The 21944-nt window shown below is 36.1% G+C and overlaps 1 protein-coding gene across 1 annotated transcript in view; it reads right to left on the bottom strand.

Moving 5' to 3' along the window:
• Cse1 (chromosome segregation 1) overlaps nt 1-21019 on the bottom strand; it is a 63151-nt gene extending 42132 nt beyond the window's left edge. The window contains exon 1 of the mRNA XM_067265054.1: nt 20912-21019. The gene's annotated coding sequence lies outside the window, so the exon portion shown is untranslated. The remainder of the gene's footprint in view (nt 1-20911) is intronic.
• Between the last annotated feature and the right edge of the window lie 925 nt (nt 21020-21944).

Genomic DNA, 21944 nt, shown 5'->3' with positions numbered 1-21944 from the left:
CAAGTTGTTTCGTGGGCTGCTTTGACAATTCACTACTCATTTGTGGGCATCAGTTACAGAGAAGGGGAATAAACATCTCAATCTACTGGATTTAGTAAAAAATTACTAACTTGGCAACATGTCAAATGCCATTCCTCTTCCATTCCTCACATGCTCTTTATATACTATTCCCTGCCAGAAACACTTTGCTCTGGCTAAGAGGATACTTCGCAAAGTGGATCACTACAAGTAACATTCATCTGGTAGCAAATTATATTTAAAAGTTTATGCACAGGGTTATCGTGTTTTCATATGTCGACAGTTTACTGAAATTATCAATGATAATAGTGACATACCTATTTTAATTGTGTGAAACAAACATTACACTTCTGGATATTTAATTGAACATAGTGCAAGCATTGTCAACAAGCTGAGGATCATGGATTGGCCAGAGCCGTGCTCAGTAACACAGAGTTCTTGCTAAGTCTAGTTATACTGTAATGTTGAACTTGTTTCTAAGTACTCTAGACTCCTCCCACTGCTAGAATTCCAGCTAGTTCAGTCAGCTTCTTTTATCTATGCTAACTATGTCACTGTTTTTGTCTCATCATACAATTTGCCAGATGGCTGCTTGTGTTGGACTAAACGTATTTTATTGTAACAGGCTTCGGAGTCACTCACTTTTCTCACTTGTACTCACTTTTTTGAACTAGGAAGTGAGGATAGTTCAAAAAAGTCTACAATCAAAAATAATTTTAAAGCCAAATGATCTGCAGAATTATCGGACTAACGGACTAGAATTTTCTGGAAGAAAATACTCGACCCTGAGCAGGATTCAAAAACCGCAACTTCCGCTTACTGTTGTTAGGTTTTCAGAAACAAAAATTCTTTTCACGTATGTAAAAAGTCTCATGCACTTAAAAAATCCCTCTCATTACAAATTCAGAAGCCAACATTGAGTAAAGTTATGTACTCATGCCATATTGTCATTATTAGCCAAACTCTAGTTCTTCAGAGTTGCATTTCTATCTACACAGATTAAAAAAAAAAGTATTTTAAGCATTCCTTCATTTTTGGCTGTTTTCTAAGAAAATCTCTAAAATTCCCTTGTAGAGGAAAACACACTATGCACAGGGATTAATCTCTCAAGCTGACAACACTTGCTGCTGCTTCTAAATTTAAAATATATTATAATTATTAAAATTAACAAGAGATAGTGTTGTCTAGAGGTGAGATAGACTCTCACCTCTAGACAATTTAGGTAAACAAAAAATTTTTAAGAAAATGTGTTTGATGATATCAACCTTCTATTAACAATGGCAATGTCATCTTTAATATCATTTTTTGAATGCTAAATAAACCACGAAAGTGGCGTGTTTTTCATTCAGATTTTTTAAACCAAAAGTCATTTCCAGTCTCTTAATTTTCCTAATTGTAAGTCTGGATGACAATATTTATAGATTAATTTGGTACTTTTGCAATAATAAGTTTGAAATGCTAATATGGAAAATAATCTACACATAGAATGTGTCTTGTATGTAAGATTATTAAAAGGATAAAAATAAATATTGAATTTTTGTTTCAATAGATATTTGATTCAAGAGAGAGAAAATGATTATTGTAATAGCTACCTCTAGATGCTTGAGAATTCTAAATTTCTATAACTACTATAATTATGAAAATTTGCACAAATGCTGTTTTAATGAAACTTCTAATTGCTGCTAATGTATAATAAATTAGTTCTTTCAATTTGCAATGCATATGAAATGATAAAATATCTATGAGGCTATATGCTATGTTATCTGATTTACAGAAAAAGTATTCTTTCAGTCAACATGAAAGTAATATATAATCATTTGTTGTATTTTTGTATTGTTAACACATGATAATCCACAAAAAATTAACAGTTATAAGGCTATTTCTTATTTTTAGATTTATATAGGTGAAGGGCTAATACTCATTGGAAAAACATTATTGACTAAGCATTTAAAATCAGAAAAAAATGCTTTAGTAAGAATAACAAAATAGAATAGTAACAAAAATACTTTAGTAATGATCAGAACTTAGTCATATTCTGACATTGTTCAAATAAACTGATTGTTGATGGAAACACGAAAATCATCACTTTAGATGTGTACAATAGATTGCTTAAATCAATGGTCTTTTCAGTTTCATGTCTATTGAATCCTCATATCAGAGTACAGTCAAACCTAGGGTTACAAACACCCTTTTTTATGAACAAAATTTTGAATGCCATATTTGCCCTAGTTGCTGTACGATAACTCTGTTTCCAATCAAGCTACTTGGCAAGAACCATCCATAGATGGTGAACTCCCTATACTTTGTGTTAAAAAAGGTCAACAGCCCGATCAATTGACGACAAGACTACCGATTCAGAAGTTAGTGGCACCGAGCTTGCCTTGCATCACATAACGCAGGGATGGGCAACCTTTTTCTACGTAACGGTTGCATTTCAAAACTTTTGAACTGATGTGGGCCACACACAAAAGAAAAGAGGGAGGAACCGTCGGTAAATCACAATTCTTTATTCATATATAATTATAAATTAGCATAGGTATACTTAATATAGCTTCTGGCACCGATCTAAACGTAATATATCAAAAATATTTGGTTAAATATCAGTCAGTGCTAGTTTTAAATTAGTTTCGATGTGTCTGTTAGCCGGTTTCTTGTTTTAATTTTTACTAAATTCATTGCGAAAAAGCTTTTCACAAATATAAGTTGTAGAAAATAACGTTTGAATTTTTATCGAATATCTCATTAAGCTGGGAAATTGATATATTTATTCATATTTTATGCCATGCGGGCCGCAAAAAATATTACTGCGAGCTGCATGCGGCCCGAGGGCCGCGAATTGCCCATCCCTGCCATAACGAATCATTGATGATGATGCTATTTAAATTACATTCAATACACATGTGAGAAAGATACTATTCTGTTCACTTTTCGATACTATTTCCATTTTTCTCACACACCACAGTTGAATTTAAATCAAATTAATTAATAAAAATCACCCTAATTGACACTCACGTAATACAAATGACATTCAAGAATTCATATTTAAATATGCTTAAGTTAAATTAAATGACAAAACTTTATTAATATAATATATTGGGTTGTTCGGAAAGTAATTTCGTTTTTTCCATAGAAAAATAAATGCAATATTCTTATAATAAATAAATATTTTATTGAATTATATATTGACCATTTTGGTCAAATACCTGTTGTCATTGTTTCTGGTAGTAGCATGATTTCACATTCATAAAAGTTTTGATCATTGTTTACAAAAAACTGATCCAAGTGATTTTTGATTTTGTCATTTCAAGTAAATGTCTTACAGTTAAAAAAAAATTTGTATAGACTGGAACAAGTAATAGAGTGTTCCGGATCTGGCAAATATGGTTGGTGTGATAGCACATCCCATCTAAGCTGTAACAGTTTCTGACCAGTTACCAAACTTGTGTGAAATTTGGCATTATCATGGTAAAACACTTTGTTGATCAATTCTGGCCTTTTCTGTTTGATGATATTACTCAATTTGTTTACTGGATGGCAGTACACTTTCGAATCAATTGTTAAATTGTCTGGTAAAAGCTCAAAAAAAAATTTCTTTAAATTTCCACCATAGAGAGCATCTCCCTTTAATAACATGTGGAACCCATATATCGAGCTTTGAAACAAAACCAATTCATTTTAACTAATAATAAACGGTTCAATTTAACAGATATAATCTCGTGTTGTTATACGGCAGGTTGCTTCAATCAGTACCTTTATTTTGTTTTCATTGGCTTCAAATGGCCATCCAGAATGCGGTGTATCTTTGATATTAAAATTGCCAGAACGCAATTTTGTAAACCAGTTTTGGCACTGTCTTTCTCTCAACACATCTTTTCCAAACATGTAACACAATTTTTTTCTTGTTTGAACAGCATTTTGATTTTTTAGTTATAAAAAAGCAAAATGTACCGAAAATGATGCTTTCGATTTTCCATATTCGATGGGTCACCGAAAAAAAAAAAAAAAAACAATTGTACAGAATCAAACAAAATTTCTTACAAATAAGCCTTAAAATGTCAACTGTCAAATTATATAATGAAAATGTGGTTTAAAATCAAATTGGCTGATAAAAATACATCTAATTTCTCTAGTAATAAAAAAACCAAATTACTTTCCGAACAACCCAATAAAATATATTATAATATTAATATTTCATATTTATTAGTACTAGGTAGCCAGTTAATTAAATTAAAACTGATAGTTAAATTTAAAAATAATAATTAAAATTGGCCTTTATACCTAAACTAAAAATAAAATTAATTACTGTATTTTACGGACTATAAGACGCTACAGACTATAAGATGCACCTGAATTTTGGAGGCAATTTTTTGAAGAAAAAAGTGCGTCTTATAGTCCGTAAAATACGGTAATAAATCAAATCAACACAATATTTTGGAGAATGTGGATAAAGTACTTTCAGTCTTGATAGATTTGGTTATATTTCATCTTGGCAGTCAGAGTTAAGTCTCAATTTATAGTAGTACTTTGTAAAGTGTTGGTTTTGGTTTTGTTTGGCAATGAGGGAACATTTTGCTTTTAATACCACATATATAGAATAAATATAGGTATAGATATAGATTGTCTTTACAGGAATTTTATGCATGAAATATAGCTAACAAAGGTAAAAAACAGGCTTTGTTTTGGGGATCGGGAACAGATTAATCCATTTTACATTTTTTTTTATGGAAAAATTTATTTTGGTTTGAGGACAAATCAGTTTCCGAACAAGAAAGGCCCTTATGTAGAAAAAGGTTGCCCATCCCTGGTGTAAACAATGATCCTACTGACTGGAAAAAAGTTACATGAAGTGATTAATCATACTTTACAAATTATCAGTCAGACCAGTGAGTTTGAGTTTGCCTGGAGAACAGTTCAGTCATGACTATGTTGTTCCCACAGTACAATGTGACAGAGGATCTGATATGGTTTGGGACTGTTTCTGCTGGCACAGACTGGGTTCTTTGATTCTGGCACCAACCACTATTAATGTCAATGTTGCATTCTGGACAATTTGACACTGTCTGTGATGTGGCAGTACTTCAGTACAGATCCTTGTGTGTTCGGCATAACTGAGCACAATGCCACACTGCATGTTCTATCCAGGGGACCTATTCTCAGTAGTATCGTTAAGCTAACGAATACGATAAAAACCAGTTTCTATCGGAACCACGTGATTCGCGTTTAATCAACTGTGAAAATGCTATTCCGAGCCGTACGTTTCGTTTTCGGTGCCGATAGCCACGTGCAATAACTAAGCTTTTGTTATCGGTCACTCTCGAGCTGCCGTTAGGAACGTAACGAAAGTGAAAACATGGTGCCTTTTCGTGTAAGAATGATTTTACTTCACGAGCAATTGGAGAGAGGGGACAGTAGTAGCAGTAGCACAAAGGGGATGAAGACCCAGGACTACTCATAGGTATTGCCTGGGTGTGAAAGGGGGATAGGAAAGATGAGAAGAGTTGAGGAAGGCGGGAGGTGAAGAAAAAGTAAGATAGGATAGATGGTGAAGTAGGAAGACTCATCAGCGCCTGTATCGCATTTATTAACCAAACAAAAGATAATATACAAAATATATACAATGAATACATAAGTTACAAGTTGAAAAAAAAGATGACAAGGAAAAAACTAAGTAAGGCGTAATGGGTGCATTAATACAGTAATAAACGTACAAAAGGTCAAATAGTAACACCGATTAAATTTAATACTCTTTCTTCAACTTCAGTTAATTTTTGATTAACTGAAGGCCCACCTCCTGTTTGAAACGTTGATTTTTTTTCTTTGTGAGGCTTTACTTTTAATGTTTGCTTTCCAGTCACTCCACGTCTATGCAAATAATATTTACATTTAATAAGATGTATTGCATTTGACATTTAATCATAATACTAATTCTAATTTGGTTATAAGGTTTATAGAAGTAGAACTTGTGGCAAAATTAAGTTTGTCATTTTATTCTTAATGAATGAATTAAAAATATATTAATTACACGAAGTTATATAGAAATATACAAAGAAACTTAGACATACTTTGTATAATTGTAAAATGTTAGCATTATGTAATAATAGAAATCTTTATTTTGTAGATTTTATCTAAGTTTAATGTCGGCTTTAATTCATTAGTTTTAGTAAAAAACAAATACATTCCATATACGTAACTTAACAGTAAACTGTACACTATACATAAATTACTATCACATAAATTATAATTTTTAAAAACAAATATTTGCTTAACAGATGGGCTGACAAAATAGACCCGGTAATAGACCCAGACATTTTAAAACAAAACTATATCACTAGTGCTAGTACACGACAATGCTAAAAGCACGTGCTTCGCTTAGAAAATGGCGGGTTGCAGTCACGTGACAAAATACAATGTTAACTAAACTGTAATTGGTTAAAGCGTAATAGCTATCGATAGCGTGGAACCCAGACGCATTTCGACCGACTACCCGTAGCGAAACCCACTTAACGTGGAGCACAGAATAGCGATTTGTCTAAGGTTCGTTAACTGCCTTTCGCTAAGGGGACTTATCGAATGTCCCGTGTATCGTTCTCGTTCAGTTATCGGAAGAGCTCAGAATAGGTTCCCAGGTATGGTTTCAAGAGCAGGAGTTAACTTTTGGATTGGTCTGCTCAGAGTCCCAATCTAAACCCAACTTTCTTAAATAGCTGCATTTGCAGTCAGTTTGCAAGATGAAAAGAAAACATTCCTAGTGATATTTACCTGAATGAAAGACATGCCTTAGGGTTGTAGCTGTCATTAAGGCCCAAAGACAAGCAGACCATGTACTAAATTCAGCAAACAAATAGCACTTTCCCTTCTCAACATGAATGTCCAAATACTTTTGTCCACTTAGTGTACATGACTATTCTATAATCTCAATTATAGAATTATGAATTTTCAGTTTATAAACTGAAAAGTCATAAAGTTATAGAAAACTTGTATAAAACTTAAAATTAGAAAGCCCACTGTCAGAAAATAAAGCAAATAAGCGAATCTAACAATGCACAGAAATATACAGTAATATGTAAGACGAATAAAAGCTGGACGAGGGGAGACACCGTGCCACACAGAGACATAGCAGACCAAACAAGACGGTGACCTATGACCAAAAATGTGAAGCTTGCCAACATAGCGTCATCCAATACAAAATGTGTCTTAGTGACTTAGCACACAGGGATTACATTTTTACTTTCTTTCACACTCCCTGTATTGCTGTATGCTACATAAGTAACAATTATCAATTATTTCAATTTAATTTTAACATTTTCATGAATCTATCAAACTTAGTTCCCATTAGCAGTTTCATTAGGACATCTGCAATCATTAGGTCCACCTCAAGTAATAAATCACAATTTTCCCCTTTTCGACTAATTCTCGAGTCACATGATAGCTTACGTCGATATGTTTACTACACTTGCGAAAAACTGCATTTTTCGATAACTGTATTGCACTTTGGTTATCACAGTAAACACAAGTGGGGTTTTTTACACATCTTTTAAAACCCACATGTACTAACAGTCTTTTTATGTAAGTTATTTCTCGCAAAGCTTCAGCTAGAGCTGAACACTCTGCTTCCATGGTCAACATTGCAACAGATGTCTGCTTCTTTGACTTCCAACTAATCGAACCGCAGCTAACATCAAAATGTTACCCTACCCGTACACGACTTTCTGTTGTCTACGTCTCCAACCCAATCCGAATCTGTATAGGCTTTCAAGCTCTTTGTTGTTCTTGACATATGTTATTCTATACATAGAAGTACCTTTGAGATATCTCAAAACATGGCTTCGCAATCATCCAATGTGTTTTACCAGGATTAGCACAAAAATGACTTAATGTGCTTCCAGTAAAAGTGATGTCTGGACGTGTCGCATTTGCCAGGTAGATAAGACTTCCGATAAGCTGTCTATAAGGCTGATTTCTCATGTCTTGTCTCTCATTTTCTGAGATTGGACCCATTTTCTTTGAAATTTTCATATTTGATTCTATTGGTGTAGCAACAGTTTTCGCATCCACTAAGTTGAATCTCTTCACCAGTTCATTAACCCTTTCCCGGCCAGGGTACCGATCTATCGTTACCCTATTCGTTTAGCAAAACGGCCAGGGTACCGATTGATCGTTACCCTGTTAACAATCGATTTTTATAAAATTTATTGACAACAGATGTCAGCACTTGACTGCATCGTCTTGTTTATCGTTCATTCTACATATTTTTGTCCAGGTGGTGTTTTGTCGACTTAAAAAATTTTTAATTATCGGTTTTTTTTCTTAATTTTTCATTTTCTGATAATTTTTTATTTTATTTTTAGCATATTCATGCAATAATATTACTATAATAAGTTGATTTATGCTATAATAAGTTTATTCAGCTATAATATGTTAATATATCGTAAATATTTAAGTTATGACCTTCAGTTCTGATATTTTATATATTTTTTTTAATTTTTAATTTTTTTTTTAAATCTAAAATATTAGCAAATGTTACATCTATTGCTATTGGTAATCATATGTTTATTACAAAAATATATAGTCTTGTTTGATATGAAATGAATAAAGTATATTAGTTAATTATGTTAGATGAAAGCAGAATAAAGTTCAGATTTCAAACAAATGTTTGATATAATGTGCGATAATTTTACAACGAATAAACGTACGTGCATAAATGTAATATCAAATTGTACAGAACAATATTCTACGTCATTCTGGCTCAGTGACAATAAGAATAAAGTAACCAGACAATGTTAATTTTGACAAAAAGTAACAAATTTTCAAGTTTGAATGTCAATTATCATATATTATTTTTTTTTTTCTCATAAATTTTTCAAACAAACTTTATTGAAAAATGTCGTATTTAAAACTAACTATATTGATAAATATATGTGATTTTTTCATATGAATCAAATAATAATTTAATTTTTGGTGAATTTTTAAAATAATATGCCTGATTTACCTATTTTGACCTTGGCCGTTTTACAAAATAAGGGGCGTGGCAAACGGCAGGGAAAGGGTTAATATATTTTGTTTGCATCAGTCAGATGCTGCCTGTTGGTCCTTCTCTCTTTATTTCAATGCCTAGAATGTTACTTATAAGGCCTAGGTCTACTATTTTGATTGCTGACTTTAGTTTCGATTTAATGGTTTCAAGATTTTCAATCTTCTTCAATGCCAATATTAAATCATCTACATAAACGATGAGTATCACTAAATCTTCTTCCTTCCCGAATACATAAATGCATGGATTAGCTGCTGTGTGCCCGCCTCCAATACTTGCGATAAAGCCATTTAACTTCTTGTACCATTATCTTCCAGACTGTTTTAATCTGTATAAAGGTTTCAATACTTTGCAAACTTTATCTCTTGTTCACCCACGACAAACATCTTGGGTTGCTCTATGTATATTTCATTGGATAAATCACCTTGCACGTAAGCAGAAGTTACAACCATTTGATGTATGTGCATTTCTTCATTTACGGAAGCAGCTAATAATCATCTTATTATTTTGTATCTAGCAACTGGAGCAAAAACTTTATCATAGTTTATACCTCTTTCTTGGATATGACCTCGAGTTACAAGTCACGCTTTATACTTTTCTATGTCATCTTGTTGGTTGGTTTTTGTTTTAAACACCCAATAATTTGTTAACACTTTCTTATTGTTTGGCCCTGGTACTAAGATCCATGCGTTGTTCTCACGTAGGCTCCCATATTCCTTTTTCCTGGTGGTTAGTCATGCCCCTCTATCATCCCGATCTAACACTTCAGATACATGTTCGGGGTCTGGAATTTTGCCTTTAACAACTTGATAAACTTTTCTCGTCTTCCGCATTCTCCTGTTCTTTGAATTTTTGGACCACCTCATTTTCGTTGGCCCATGCGAGTCTCCTCTTGAATTTCTTGTTGTTCTTCAAGATATTCATCCACGTAAGATTCATTATCAGACTCTTCATCTAATTTTGTATTGTCTTCATTGTTCATCTCTGTCATCTGATTTAGTGACATTATACACATGTCATTTAGTGTTTCAGCAGCAAGATCTGGCTCAGCAGAGATACTCTTCAGAAAAGTGTTACTTGTGTGGATTATTTCAAGAAACCTCATGTCACGTGCTATGATGACAGTCTTAGTGCCTGGTTTCCGGAGTCGATATGCTTTTGACTCATTCGAGTATCCGACTAACATGTACTCGTCACCTTTCAGGTGAAATTTTCCTCGTTTTCAAGTCTTGTCTAGCACTATAGCTTTACTTCTGATAAGTTTAAAGAAGCCAACATAAGGTTTACGCTTAAACCATAGCTCATTTGGTGTTTTTCCATTGAGGGCTTTTGTCGCACTTCTATTTTGTAGAACCGTATTAATTGCTTCTGCCCATAGTGACTGAGGTAGACCTGTTTACAGCATTATGCACCTCGCCATTTTGACAAGTGTCTGATTTGCACATTCTGTTACACCATTTTGTTGTGGGGTGTATTCAACAGTTGTTGTATGATTCCTTCTTCTTCAAGGAATTTGTTAAATTCATTCAATGAATATTCTCTACAGTTATCTGTACATAGCTTTTTGATTCAATGACCTGTTTGTTTTTTGACTCTTTGTTTATAAGCTTTGAACGCTTGGAGAATATCTGAGCAACCTTTTAGCATTATAGTTTCCATATAGTATGTACTGTACAGTCATCAATAAATGTTGCAAAGTATTTTGCACCTCCTAATGAGACAGTTTTCATCGGACCATATATATCGGAATGAATTAAACCCAAAATCCCTCTCTTGATAATGCGACTTCTTAAATGGTTGAACATGTATTTTGGATCTATGGCATATTTCACAGTTTAATTCTCTTGCATTCATTGAAAGGTCCATACCTTCGACCAATTGTTCCATTTTCATTTTTCTTAAATCATTAATATTTATGTGCCCATATCTTTGGTGTCACTTTAATAGGTTTTTGTCAGTAGTTTCTGCTGAAAACATCATTTGGTCTTCCACTTCCTTGACAACATATATGAGTAGGTGGTCACGTTTCATAGCTGTTAGCATCGTAGTACCATCTTTATGTTTGATGACAGCATAATTCTCCTTAAATACAACAATGTATCCTTTGTCAGAGACATTCGCTACTGATAAAAGGTTGTGGTGCAATTCCAGTACTGTACTGTACATATAATATGTTTTGTAGTTTTACAGAACTTATTGCTCGTTGATTTACTTTCAAATTGAGATTCACATCACCTATACCAACTGCTTGCACATAATTCTCTATGGCAATATATACTTTAGACTTTGTTCAATTTGATCCACAGTTAAAAATTTGCATATTTGTCGTTGCACATATGTCTTGTTGCACCACTATCTAAATACCACTTTTTCGATCCATTTGTGAATTCTATGTTGATGCGATTGTAGTAAGGGCACCGCTAGTAACTTTTACCTCTGTGCATTTCGTTTTTGGTTTACAGGTTCTACTAATATGTCCAGTTTTACCGCAGTGGTAGCATCTTTTGTCAAATCTTTGTTGGAATCTTTGTATTATTTTCCCTCAAGTTTGTTTGTGACTGCTTTACACAGTTGGACTTTCCCTTTGAAAATAATGCGTCACTTCTCGGTTAACTTCGTAATGCGCTCCCTTTGTCTTGCTTCCTCCTCTTTTAATTTCGTTTTGAGGTTTTCGAGTGACAGTATGTCATCACATGACTATCGCTACACTAAAATTTTCATATTCATCCAGTAGTGATCTGAGAAGCATAATCGATAGTAATTCTTCCAGGATTTCTATTCCCACTTCCTTCAGTTGATCAGCTTTACACGTGAACTTGTTTACGTACTGCGTATTCATCATATCTGCCCTTTTTCCATTCGTAGTAATTGTTTGTACAATGTTGCCTTTCTAACAGGACCTTGTGACTGGAATATTGCCTTAAGTCTGTCCCATGCTTCTTTAGACGTTTTGGCATTTTTCACGTGGTTCAACTGCCCAAGACTAAGGCTTAGATTTATTAGCGCTAACGCCTTTGCGTCTTGCTTGATCCATTCCTCTAGGCTTCTTTCTGGTTTAATTTCAGTGCCGTCAATGTATTTCTACAGGTCATTATATATGAGAACACTTCTCATCTGTATTTTCCAAAGTTCGTAATTGTCCTCATTTAACTTCTCAATATTTGAGAATCCATTAGGACCCACCATACCGTATTAGCTAATAAATTTGTTTACTTACTTCTTATACTAGATATTCTTTCCTTGTAAGCAATCCTGGGCCCATAACCTGTCAGAAAATGAAGCAAATAAATGAATCTAACGATGCACAAAAATATACAGTAATATGTAACATGAATAAAAGCTGGATGAGGAGAAACATTGTACCACACAGAGACAGCAGACCAAACAAGACGGTGACCTATGACCAAAAAGATGTGAAGCTCACCAACATAGCACCATCTAATACAAAATATGGCTTAGTGACTTAACACACAGGAATTACATTTTTACTTTCTTTCACACCCACTTTATGTTTGATTAGCAAATTTTCTAATATTGTGCAATTAGCAATTTTTCTAATATATTCTAATAGATTTTCTAATAATATAAACAAGGTCAATAATAAAACAAAACTTAGTTTTCTTCAACCATTTCCAAGTTATTTGCAAAAGGAATTTTTCTATTTTTCTAGCAAAAAATTCTCTTGAAAAGATCTTCAAAACGATTACAATGTAATTAGTATTGGACAAAGTGTTCAGTATTTTCTAAATATTAAACATATGTATTTGGTATTTGGGTCAAATACTTCTCAAAACTAAACTATTTGGGTGAATAATATTGTAGTTGGAGAGAAAAGGGAAGCTATACATCCACCAAAGCCGAAATATCGGGCTAGAGTTGGCTATAATAAATAAATAATTAATAAGACAATTTGGCACTAGAGCTTGGCGTTAGGCGCCATCTCTTACTAAACTTAATAATTATAATTAAATTAAATAAATAATTTTAATAATTTGGAACTGGAGGAAAAGAAATCGGCCCGAAGCGGGACTCGAACCCACAACTTCTGCTATCCGTGCAGACACGCTACCAGTTACGCTACCCGGACCTTCGGTCCGATTGCCTCCTCCAGTATATATAAGCTAATACGACGACCATCGACAGCCATTACAAAAAGGGAAGCACGGATAAAACAAACACAAAACAGAATGAAAAAAAAAAACACTTAAAAATATAATTAGTTATTCTTTTCCAAAATAAATGTAACTTTAAAAAAATTTTGAGCAAATATTATGGTTCTTTTCTGCTAATGGGATGCCAGTTGTAACTTTAATCCAATGTGCGATACTGTCATCTGCTAAGACTATCGCATTTAACTATTTAGCCCACTTGATTGTTCATGGAGTACTCAATGTAGTAGTTTTAGGGGATGTGGAGGTTTGCCCCTACCTGGGCACTAACGTGCAAGCTATAGTGAGCACCAAAGCACAGTTACATTCAAAGCATGTAGAATAGGAAGTTTACTAATACATGTTAAAAACTGATCTTTGGAGGCAAATATCTCACAAAGAGCCAACAATTCTGAGGGTGGTACAAAACCCCTTATTCAGAGCTTGAATTTTACCATATTGACTAATGTCCCATTTATAAAAAAGTATCAATATCATTTATTAATTCAAAATAATCATAATTCAAGTGTTTTAATTGTCACAAAGAACAGTAATGCTTCTGCATTGATAGGAAATGATTTATTGGTTGTCAAACATTTCTAGCTAAGCTGAATATACTAAAAGAATTTAGGTACAGTTCACTAAATACACTACTTAATACAACTGCTAAAAAACAACAGGCTTCGATAGCAATATTTAATTTTTTACTTTTCATCACATAATTAATAATAATTTTTTAAAAATAAAAACTTATATAATCTTTATTAATAAATAGAAGATACTCCTTCACATTACTCTAAGCCTTTTGTTTCATGTACTGTACTTCCAAATAAATCAGTTGATATTTGGCTGAATATTAGTTATTTTGGTAGTGCAACAGTACCATCCAAATAATTACTCAGTATTCATCCAAAACCTTTATTTTGTCCATCCCTGATTGTAATAGCCTTTCATGATAAGAGAATGTAACACATTCTCTGAATTGGACATTATTAAATTCATCAAAATATAATAAGGTCCAATTCAGTATAATACCATCCATTATGTAATAAACTGAATGATCTAGAATAACTTATTGTTTAATATATTCAGGGCCAGCCCGAGAAGTACAGAGCCCAGTGCAAGATTGTTACACTGGGCCTTTTAATAAAAACAAAATAGCAGTTTCAAACAACAAAATAATAAACAACCACTCACATAGTTAATAACATACTCCGAACCAATTACAGTGTGTAGATAACGAAAGCAAACAAAAACGAACATTTTCAAACTCCTTCTGAGTTCTTCATCAGGTTTTTTAACGATTCCCAATAGTTCTTCATAACCACCAATGGAATAAAATTTGAACAAGAGTTCGAATATAAGCTCAAAAAAAAATTATTAAAAGCACATTGCGCCTGCGCAAAACCCGATGAAGAACTCGGAAGGAGTTCGAAAACATTTGCTTTTGTTTGCTTTCGTTATCTACACACCGTAATTGGTTTGAAGTACATAATTAAAATAATATTTTAATGGTAAACATACTATCCATTAAGTAGATTAGTAAAATTTAGTTAACTTAGCAAATAATGAAATGATCAATTTTTAAATTTTGCAAGAGTTGGATCATGCAGGTCATGAGGCCTCGTGCGTCATACCATTCACACCACCCATTGGCTGGCCCCGAATATATTGATATACTAAATTGCCAATCTAAACAAGAGAAATGTTTTATACAAAAATCTGATATTAAAAAGACTTGTAAGCAGTATTTTCAATGACTAACAGTTTTGTTTTAATATAGCAACAGATAATTTTGGAATTACATAATTTCTTAACATTGTTATAGAGTATTATAGTAATTCATATTGCTAGCAATAAAATCAAGTTTGATCACACCGTTATAGAAACCAATTTAAGTTTATATCTCTATCCGAGCGACTCTACACAAACAATTATTAATAGCCTTTATTTTCCAACCACAACTAGAATCAACATAAAATTTATTTGATTAGTATAAAATCAAATAAATTTTTTCATTCTGTACATTTAATTTCATTTTTTATTTAAATCTGATAACGTCATTGTATAAAGTAATTTTAAGTAAGTAAAGAAAGCCTTTAATATAAGATGACTAAGCATTTTTGGAATGTAAAGTGTATAATTCTAAAAATGGAAATACTTTTGAACCTTACCATCTCAGCAGAAAGCTGAGTACAGGAACAAGGTCCAATCTAACCATACTTAGATCACCTTCTAAGCATACTAATTCTTGATTTGTACAGTTTGTTTAGTTACATTACAGCAATGCAACACTTGGGCAATCTGCCTAGGGGGGATGCCTTTGGGAGATCTTTTTAAGGGCCCCTATTCAGGCGGAGAAAACCCGGAAAACTCCACGCGGCCAGCCCATTCTAACGTGGTGCAAACCCACAACCGAACTCCCAGTGTTTGGGTAACGGAATCGCTCGGCCACCGGCGAGCGATTTCGGACAGCCATTCGCTAAGTATTGTCGTTCTTGTCAAGAATCATAGTTTAAACTAGGATAGAGGCAGGTCTAAATCGCGGCTTAGTTCTTTGTTTCTGAAATCGACGAAAACTTTACAAAAGTAAAAGCAAGTTACTTTTTAGAAATCTAAAGAGTAACTTGTAAACACACTGTGGCTGCCACGCCAGTGCCAGAGATCCCGAACACTGCCTGGCAACACTTGCCAACGAGATGTGGGCTGGCAACGTGAAAAAGAGGCGCGAAAGTTCGCGGGTTTTTGCCTGGATGTTGGCCGAGGATGTCGGTGACAGTTCTCACCTTTTTAATAAAGTTTTTTTGTTACTGTTCGTGTTTGTCTGCTTAGTTCTAAAGATCAGTAGGATCGAATGACAAAGTGGTGACCCGAACGTGATACGATTAACGAACTACCTGGACTTTCGACTGAATTGGATAGTGAACAACTCTGTGTCTATGAAGGAACATTTTTAACAGGACATGCAGGTATGATCAGTTTCTGAATCGTAAATTCAATAAGACGACTAAGAGTGCGTGACTCGGGCTAAGCCTAATCAAAGACTATCCCGCTTTCCTTGTACCTGCATAGTTAGGCGCCCGAAATGGCGGAACAGAACGAGTTGGAAATCGGACGTGTACAGGCAAAAATGCCTATCTTCACTAAAACCAACATCAAATTATTTTTTGTGCAGCTAGACGCAGCTTTTGCCATTAATCGGATTACAAGTGAGAACACTAAGTACAACTATTTAATCAATTCCCTGGACGCAGAGATTCTATCTAACGTCAGTGACTTAGTATTTGACCGTCCAGCCGAGGCTCCGTTTACTAAACTCAAAGATCGACTCCTCGAAATTTTTCAGAACTCCGCTGCCAAAGAGACTAAAATTCTGCTTGAAGATCTGGCGTTAGGGGATCAGAAACCCAGCGTTTTACTCCGTAAAATGAGGGAGCTTTCAGCGGGCAAGATTACCGAAGAATTTCTTAGGAACTTGTGGCTCCAACGTCTCCCCAAAAATATTCAGACAGTTCTGGCTGTTAGCGGTGATGAACTAGACAAGCCAGCCATCCTTGCTGACAAGGTTGCTGAACTTACAGAACCAACCCAACTGGCCAGCATCAACTTAGAAGTCGGAAATCCCATAATCAAAAATCTCGAAATGCAGATATTAGAACTCACAACGAAGGTTGCAGAACTTAATGTATCGCGTACTGCTTGTCCCCGTTATCATAGTAGAGAGAGAAACCGACTTGACCCGAATTCGAGGTATCGTATTAGTTCACGCCCTCGAGGAAGAAGCCTCAATCGTCAGGAATATTGTTACTACCATGATAAGTTTGGATCAGCTGCTAGGAAATGTCGTTCGCCGTGTTCCTTCGACCGAACTGCGGATCAGGGAAACGAGCGCAGCCAGCCACAGTAACGGCCTGTGGGTCCAGCCTGGCTCCTAAATATAGCCGTCTGTTTGTGTATGACAACAAAACTGGCCTAAATTTCTTAATTGATTCTGGAGCAGATTTATCGATCATTCCCAATCGCACTAAGAATCAGCCTACAAAGGTTAAATTGTATGCTGCCAACGACTCTGAAATCTCGACGTATGGAACAAAGGTGCTAGAACTTGACCTGAACTTAAGACGTTCTTTCAGATGGGAATTTACCATAGCTGATGTGCAGAAGCCTATAATTGGTGCAGACTTTTTGGCCAACTTTGGACTCATTCTCGACATCAGAAACAGATTACTGGTTGACCCCCTGACTTCCCTTACTACACGAGGAAGATATTATACAGGACCACCTACTTCGGTCAAAACTATAATCAGCAATTCTCCAATGCAGGATATTCTCAAGGACTTTCCACATCTCACTCGTCCTCAACCATTTTCAGATAAAGTCAGGCACAACACAATGCATTATATCAAGACACACGGTCCACCCGTATTTGCCAAACCTCGTAGATTGCATCCGGCTCAGCTGCAAGTAGCAAAGCAAGAATTCCAGCACATGATGGAGTTAGGTATATGCAGACCATCAAAGTCCAACTGGGCTTCTCCCCTCCATATGGTGCCGAAGGGCTGTAACGATTGGAGACCTACTGGAGACTATCGTGCCCTGAATAGGATAACTGTTCCCGATCACTATCCAGTGCCACACATCCACGATTTTGGTCAAAGTCTACACGGAGCCCGAATATTTTCCAAGATCGATTTGGTTAGAGCCTTCCATCATATACCAGTTAACCCAGATGATGTGCCAAAGACAGCCATTACAATGCCATTTGGGCTATTTGAATTCGTTTTCCTCCCTTTTGGTCTCTGCAACGCAGCCCAATCATTCCAACGATTCATGCACGAAGTTCTGAAAGGCTTAAACTTTTGTTTTTCATACCTAGATGACATCCTCATTGCTAGCACTTCGTGGGAGGAACATAAGATGCACATGCGGCAAGTGTTTCAACGCCTTGACAAGTACGGTCTGCAAATCAATGCATCCAAGTGTACTTTTGCTGCTCCACATGTATCATTCCTAGGATACATGGTGTCTTCCCACGGCGTTATGCCACTTCCAGAACGTGTATCTGCCATAACTCAACAGAAGTGACCACAGACACTCAAACAACTGAGAAGGTTCTTAGGCATCTTGAACTTCTATCGTAGGTTCCTACCCCATGCAACCCATCACCAAGCTCCTTTACACGACCTACTTAAAGAAGCAAAGAGAAACAGACCAGCGCGAGATTAAATGGACTGACAATTCGATTCAGGCATTTGAGTCATGTAAGTCACAATTAGCAGATGCCACCTTACTGCATCATCCTTCACCAAGTGCTACCCTTGCACTTCACGTCGATGCATCCGATTCTGCTGTGGGCGCTGCCCTTCATCAAGTTACAGCACAAGGTCTCCAGCCACTAGCGTTCTTTTCCCGCAAACTGAGTAACTCTCAGCGTCAGTATTCTGCATACGACCAAGAACTTCTGGCTGTGTATTTGGCTGTGAAACATTTCCGGTTCATGCTGGAAGCACAACAGTTCACCATTTACACAGACCATAAACCATTAACGTTTGCCTTCCAGCAACGACACGATAAGTGTACACCCCGTCAGTTGAGACATCTTGATTTTATAGGACAATTCTCAACAGACATCAGACACACAAAAGGGATCGATAACGTTCCAGCTGATGCTCTTTCCCGTATTGAATCAATTAGTAGCCCATCTATAGATTATAGCAAAATTGCAAAAGACCAACAGCAAGATACTGAGCTCCAGTCTCTCCTGACTTCAAGTGACTCATCACTTGTACTTAAGAAGTTTAAACTTCCTGATAGTGATGTCAAAATTTACTGTGATGTATCGACAGGTCGCATTCGTCCATACATTCCGCCTAGTTATCGTCGCACTGCTTTCAACACTGTCCATAACCTGTCCCATCCAGGTGTAAGGAGCTCAACAAGATTGGTAAAAGCAAAATTTGTTTGGCCATCCATCAGTAAAGACTGCCAGACATGGTCTCGCACCTGCATTTCTTGTCAACGGTCGAAGATCCAGAGACATGTCGCTAGCCCTTTGGGAACCTTTCCTATTCCAGACGCTAGATTTTTAAATATTCATATTGACATTGTTGGTCCATTGCCACCTTCCAACGGCTCAACATATTGCCTCACAATCATCGATAGATTTTCTCGTTGGCCTGAAGCAATCCCGTTGCCAGATATAGCAGCTGAAACAGTAGCTTCAGCCCTGTACTCAGGCTGGATATCTCGCTTTGGAGTGCCTGCCCAAATAACATCTGATCTAGGACGGCAATTCGAATCTGGCTTATTTAAATCCCTCACTCAACTTCTTGGTACCCAAAGAGTAAGGACAACAGCATACCATCCAATTGCAAATGGCATTGTTGAACGCTTTCGTCGTTCACTTAAAACTGCCATCAAGTGTCACTCTACTGAAAGATGGACAGAAGTGCTACCTACAGTCTTGTTAGGATTGCGAACTGCGCTCCGTGAAGACACCAATACTACCGCGGCTGAGATGCTCTATGGCACCAGCCTCCGACTGCCTGGAGAGTTTTTCGTCCCAGGTTCTCAGGACGTCAATCCATGTTCTTTCGTCGAAAAACTCAGGACGATGATGGCAAACTTAAAACCAGTGCCTGTGGTGCACCACTCCTACCGCAACCCATTTATCCACAAAGAACTGCAGTCATGTTCCCACGTACTTCTTCGCAATGATGCTGTACGGAAGCCCTTGCAGCCTCCATACGATGGACCCTACGAAGTCGTGTCATGTGGTAGCAAGACATTCACTCTATGCATAAAGGGAAAAGAAACTGTAGTTTCTATTGATCGACTGAAACCGGCTTTTATTCTCGCAGCGAGTGAGTCGGACCAGTTACCCCCAACATCTTCAATGCCAAGACCAGCGCCAACTAAACGTACCACAGACAATCCAGCCCCAATGCGACAAAACTACCACACGCTCTGGCCGACATGTAACCTTTCCCGCTCGTTTCGTGTCGACACTGGTGGGAGAGTAGCTGTGGCCGCCACGCCAGCGCCAGAGATCCCGAACACTGTCTGGCAACACTTGCCAACGAGATGTGGGCTGGCAACGTGAAAAAGAGGCGCGAAAGTTCGCGGGTTTTTGCCTGGATGTTGGCCGAGGATGTCGGTGACAGTTCTCACCTTTTTAATAAAGTTTTTTTGTTACTGTTCGTGTTTGTCTGCTTAGTTCTAAAGATCAGTAGGATCGAATGACAAAACACTAAAACACATTCCACGTTGAAATTTTAAGTATTTAAATCTTAAATTTCATAAATATTTAAGATTTAAATTGTTAACTGTGCATTACATTCAGGTTTTCCTATCAAATTTCACTTCATGGAATAACAAAACATGGAGTAATTTCGAAAACAAATAAATGACAAGAATGTATTAATACATTGAAATGTACTCGACGTCATTCTTCTATGAATAACCTGCACTTTCTCCAATATTTTATTGAAAAATGATGATGCTAACGAATAAATCCGAAGTATGTACGATAATATGAATTCGAATGCGATTAATTAGCTTTTAAATCAGAATTCAAAACCACCGAAATCTACCAACTACGTTACAGATTTTCAATGAAATATCTCTTATTACTAGAAATAACATAAACGAACGATTGACAATTTGATAAGTTAATTAATGTCAAACGAACGGTTAAGAATATCAACGCACTTACATTATTTCTTAGCACTTATCCAAAATACACTTTCAAACTTCGCATGAAAGAACGCCGTGCTTATAACTTCTATATACGGCCACCAGAGGACGGGCGTTGTTCTAGAAATTGTTATAAATAATTAAATTGAAAATGTTATATCTTTAATCATATAATTTAGTTTCATTGTATAATTCTCCCGTCATAAATTTATAATTTTTCAAAAATTATCATCAATTGAAAAAATATTAAGAATTTTTTTAAGCTTTTCACCCTCGGGTCGAAAAATTCCCAGGAATTTTTCGGGGGTGGTTCGTCCGGATATGTCGGTCCCCGTCCCTCACCACCCGGCCGCCCCATTGTGGGCCTGGTTGAACCCATAATGGGCTTGCTATAAGAGGCCCTCTTAGTGCCCACTGGGCGGAAAGAGTTTAAAAAAAAAAAAAAAGCTTTTCACCCTTCTCCCCCGACGGCCGAGGGATTAAAGAAAAAAACACCCTTCTCGCTTTTGATTCTTTCTGCCCTGTAGGCACTAAAGTAGCTTATGTTGAATTTGGGCAGACTTATAACGGAGCGACTACATGGTTAAGGACAGAACCCGAAATATTTGGCTTAATCCATTTATTAAAATTCCCGGGGACTCACAGCCTCGGGAACCGGGTTCGGGTCTAAGATAATAGCGAGGTTGAGGCTTAAGTTTTAAACGCGAAAACGTGTACGTCGGACGTTCGGCGCCGCTTTCCCGTAAGCCTAGAAGTTTGACAATGGTGTTTGGAAAGTCAGTGGAATCATGCTCGACATTCCAAACGCCATTGTCAAACTTCTAGGCTTACGGGAAAGCGGCGCCGAACGTCCGACGTACACGTTTTCACGTTTAAAACTTCGGGCTTAACCTCGCTAATGCTTTTATCACCTCGGTCATCTTGCTGTCATTAAGAGAATCATTTATGCAGCTTTATGGGTTCAGTCAGACCCACAATTTAAGCGCCGAGTGTTGAAGGTCGGGGAATTACGTATTCGTATAAAATTGCTCATGAAAATTATCAGTCGATCT

The sequence above is a fragment of the Centruroides vittatus genome, unplaced genomic scaffold (genome assembly GCF_030686945.1).
Source record: "Centruroides vittatus isolate TY-2023 unplaced genomic scaffold, ASM3068694v2 contig_1049, whole genome shotgun sequence".
Lineage (NCBI taxonomy): Eukaryota > Metazoa > Arthropoda > Arachnida > Scorpiones > Buthidae > Centruroides > Centruroides vittatus.
The sequence above is the reverse complement of the archived record's forward strand: the minus strand, read 5'-3'. Positions and strand labels throughout refer to the sequence as shown.